Source organism: Gasterosteus aculeatus, unplaced genomic scaffold (genome assembly GCF_964276395.1).
Source record: "Gasterosteus aculeatus unplaced genomic scaffold, fGasAcu3.hap1.1 HAP1_SCAFFOLD_94, whole genome shotgun sequence".
Lineage (NCBI taxonomy): Eukaryota > Metazoa > Chordata > Actinopteri > Perciformes > Gasterosteidae > Gasterosteus > Gasterosteus aculeatus.
Genome location: NW_027554949.1, coordinates 1 through 5,000, shown reverse-complemented (window position 1 = coordinate 5,000; position 5,000 = coordinate 1).

Genomic DNA, 5,000 nt, shown 5'->3' with positions numbered 1-5,000 from the left:
GGGTGTCTGGTAAAGAGATCCGGGTTCTGGCGTCTTTTTCCGGGTCCAATTCGGCCGTTGTGGGCCCTCTGGAGGTGTTTGGGTCCGAGTTCCGGGCTCTGGGGGTGTCTGGTAAAGAGATCCGGGTTCTGGCGTCTTTTTCCGGGTCCAATTCGGCCGTTGTGGGCCTCTGGAGGTGTTTGGGTCCGAGTTCCGGGCTCTGGGGGTGTCTGGTAAAGAGATCCGGGTTCTGGCGTCTTTTTCCGGGTCCAATTCGGCCGTTGTGGGCCTCTGGAGGTGTTTGGGTCCGTGTTCCGGGCTCTGGGGGTGTCTGGTAAAGAGATCCGGGTTCTGGTGTCTTTTTCCGGGTTTAATTCGGCCGTTGTGGGCCTCTGGAGGTGTTTGGGTCCGAGTTCCGGGCTCTGGGGGTGTCTGGTAAAGAGATCCGGGTTCTGGCGTCTTTTTCCGGGTTCAATTCGGCCGTTGTGGGCCTCTGGAGGTGTTTGGGTCCGAGTTCCGGGCTCTGGGGGTGTTTGGTAAAGAGATCCGGGTTCTGGCGTCTTTTTCCGGACTTAATTCGGCCGTTGTGGGCCTCTGGAGGTGTTTGGGTCCGTGTTCCGGGCTCTGGGGGTGTCTGGTAAAGAGATCCGGGTTCTGGCGTCTTTTTCCGGGTTCAATTCGGCCGTTGTGGGCCTCTGGAGGTGTTTGGGTCCGTGTTCCGGGCTCTGGGGTGTCTGGTAAAGAGATCCGGGTTCTGGTGTCTTTTTCCTGGCTTAATTCGGCCGTTGTGGGCCCCTGGAGGTGTTTGCGGACCTCCGCGGGTGAAATAATGGAAAAAAAAAAAAGTTAAAGTTTCCAGTCGGGACTATGTGGAGCGAAAAAAACCCGGACTTTTTTGGCTCCGTCAGAAACTAAGTAAAAGTCGGAATATGTGAAGGAAAGCTCAGAAAATGCCTGGGCTTTTTTAGATCGCTTCGATAAATTTTTTTTTAGCTCACATCACTGGGCCACCAGGTCGCAGATTTCAGAAACCTGGTTTTCGGAAACAGAGATCTCCAGGACAGGGCCCCGAGCTTCGGGGGGGAGCGTTCCCCAGCTGGACCTAAGCATAGTGGGCCAGGCCCCGGGCGGAAAGAGGCTCCTGGAGCCGAGATACGGGGGTGGCCCCCGCGCGACTTACCCGATTTCGGAGCACTATTTTCGGACAGTGATGGCAGAGCAGTGGGTGTACCGGATGGAGGAAAATAACAGCTCCAGAGAGCGGCAGAGACCAGACCATGACCCAGAACGGCACACTGTTCCCGGACAGTGATGGCAGACCAGCAGGTGTACCCCATGGATGAATAAAGAGTTCCAGAGAGCGGCAGAGACCAGACCATGACCCAGAACGGCACACTATTCCCGGACAGTGATGGCAGAACAGCAGGTGTACCGCATGGATGAATAAAGAGCTCCAGAGAGCGGCAGAGACCAGACCATGTCCCAGAACGGGACACTATTCTCGGATGCTGATGTCAGAACAGCAGGTGTAACGCATGGATGAATACAGAGTTCCAGAGAGCGGCAGAGACCAGACCATGTCCCTGTACGGGACACTATTCTCGGATGCTGATGTCAGAACAGCAGGTGTAACGCATGGATGAATACAGAGTTCCAGAGAGCGGCAGAGACCAGACCATGTCCCTGTACGGGACACTATTCTCGGATGCTGATGTCAGAACAGCAGGTGTAACGCATGGATGAATACAGAGTTCCAGAGAGCGGCAGAGACCAGACCATGTCCCAGAACGGCGCACTATTCTCGGATGCTGATGTCAGAACAGCAGGTGCAGCGGACGGACTAATACACAGTTCCAGACAGCGGGAGATCCCAGACCATGTCCCAGAACGGCACACCATTCTCGGATGCTGATGTCAGAACAGCAGGTGTAACGTATGGATGAACACACAGTTCCAGAGAGCGGGAGATCCCGGCCGATGTCCGATGACGAAGCACTGTATGGGACACTTTGAAGGAAGGGTCGGTCTCCTGGATGAAAAGAACTTTAATTTTCTGACTTAAAATACGGAGTTAAAGTTTCCAGTCGGGACGATAAGGAGGGCAAAAAAACCCGGACTTTTTTGGCTCCGTCAGAAACTAAGTAAAAGTCGGACTATGTGAAGGAAAGCTCAGAAAATGCCTGGAGAATTTTGAGCGGACCGGAAAAAAAAGTTCCAGCCGACATCACTGGGCCACCAGGTCGCAGATTCCTGAAACCCGGTTTTTAGAAACATAGGCCTCCAGTCGTGAAGACCGGCGTTTGTGCGGTTCGGATCCGACTCAGACCTCAGTATTTTCGGACACCCTCGGACAGTGGCGGGGGTGGAAGAACCGGAGCCTCATGCAGAACTGGCTGTCGGGGAGCAAGCGGACGCTGCCCCGGCAGGAGGCATCATTCCGGGCACTGTGGCTGATCGGTAGCTTTCGTGGATGGATGACTGAGCGAACGAACGAGATGACGGCGGTGCGTCCTGGCTGATGTCCCAGTACGGGGCACTATTCTCGGATGCTGATGGCAGAACAGCAGGTGCAGTGGACGGATGAACACACAGTTCTAGACAGCGTGATATCCCAGACCATGTCCCAGAACGGCCCACTATTCTCGGATGCTGATGTCAGAACAGCAGGTGTAACGCATGGATGAATACAGAGTTCCAGAGAGCGGCAGAGACCAGACCATGTCCCAGAACGGGACACTATTCTCGGATGCTGATGTCAGAACAGCAGGTGTAACGCATGGATGAATACAGAGTTCCAGAGAGCGGCAGAGACCAGACCATGTCCCTGTACGGGACACTATTCTCGGATGCTGATGTCAGAACAGCAGGTGTAACGCATGGATGAATACAGAGTTCCAGAGAGCGGCAGAGACCAGACCATGTCCCTGTACGGGACACTATTCTCGGATGCTGATGTCAGAACAGCAGGTGTAACGCATGGATGAATACAGAGTTCCAGAGAGCGGCAGAGACCAGACCATGTCCCAGAACGGCGCACTATTCTCGGATGCTGATGTCAGAACAGCAGGTGCAGCGGACGGACTAATACACAGTTCCAGACAGCGGGAGATCCCAGACCATGTCCCAGAACGGCACACCATTCTCGGATGCTGATGTCAGAACAGCAGGTGTAACGTATGGATGAACACACAGTTCCAGACAGCGGGAGATCCCAGACCATGTCCCAGAACGGCACACTATTCTCGGATGCTGATGTCAGAACAGCAGGTGCAGCGGACGGACTAATACACAGTTCCAGAGAGCGGTATTTCACGACAGATATCCGATGATGAAGCGCTATTGTCGGACACTGATGGCAGAACAGCAGGTGCACTGGATGAAGGAAATAAACAGAACATAGTTCCAGAGAGCGTGATATCCCAGACCAAGTCCCAGAACGGCGCGCTATTGTCGGACACTGATGGCAGAACAGCAGGTGCACTGGATGAAGGAAATAAACAGAACATAGTTCCAGAGAGCGTGATATCCCAGACCAAGTCCCAGAACGGCCCGCTATTCCCGGACACTCATCTACTTAAAATCTCCCTGATTACCTGCCAGAACAGAGCAGATCCAGAGAGCGGTATTTCACGGCAGTTATCCGATGATGAAGCGCTGTTGTCGGACACTGATGGCAGAACAGCAGGTGCAGTGGATGAAGGAAATAATCAGAACATAGTTCCAGAGAGCGTGATATCCCAGACCATGACCCAGAACGGCACACTGTTCCCGGACAGTGATGGCAGACCAGCAGGTGTACCCCATGGATGAATACAGAGTTCCAGAGAGCGGCAGAGACCAGACCAAGTCCCAGAACGACACACTATTCCCGGACAGTGATGGCAGAACAGCAGGTGTACCGCATGGATGAATAAAGAGCTCCAGAGAGCGGCAGAGACCAGACCAAGTCCCAGAACGGTACACTGTTCCCGGACAGTGATGGCAGACCAGCAGGTGTACCGCATGGATGAATAAAGAGCTCCAGAGAGCGGCAGAGACCAGACCAAGTCCCAGAACGGCACACTGTTCCCCGGACAGTGATGACAGACCAGCAGGTGTACCGCATGGATGAATAAAGAGCTCCAGAGAGCGGCAGAGACCAGACCAAGTCCCAGAACGACACACTATTCTCGGACAGTGATGGCAGAACGGCAGGTGTACCGCATGGATGAATAAAGAGTTCCAGAGAGCGTGATATCCCAGACCATGACCCAGAACGACACACTATTCCCGGACAGTGATGGCAGAACAGCAGGTGTACATGATGGATGAATAAAGAGTTCCAGAGAGCGTGATATCCCAGACCATGACCCAGAATGGCACACTGTTCCCGGACAGTGATGGCAGAACAGCAGGTGTACCGCATGGATGAATAAAGAGTTCCAGAGAGCGGCAGAGACCAGACCAAGTCCCAGAACGGTACACTATTCCCGGACAGTGATGGCAGACCAGCAGGTGTACATGATGGATGAATAAAGAGTTCCAGAGAGCGTGATATCCCAGACCATGACCCAGAACGGCACACTGTTCCCGGACAGTGATGGCAGAACAGCAGGTGCAGTGGATGGATGAATAAAGAGCTCCAGAGAGCGGCAGAGACCAGACCAAGTCCCAGAACGGTACACTATTCCCGGACAGTGATGGCAGACCAGCAGGTGTACCGCATGGATGAATAAAGAGTTCCAGAGAGCGGCAGAACCCAGACCATGACCCAGAACGACACACTATTCCCGGACAGTGATGGCAGACCAGCACGTGTACATGATGGATGAATAAAGAGCTCCAGAGAGCGGCAGAGACCAGACCAAGTCCCAGAACGACACACTATTCCCGGACAGTGATGGCAGAACAGCAGGTGTACCGCATGGATGAATACACAGTTCCAGAGAGCGGGAGATCCCGGCCGATGTCCGATGACGAAGCACTGTATGGGACACTTTGAAGGAAGGGTCGGTCTCCTGGATGAAAAGAACTTTAATTTT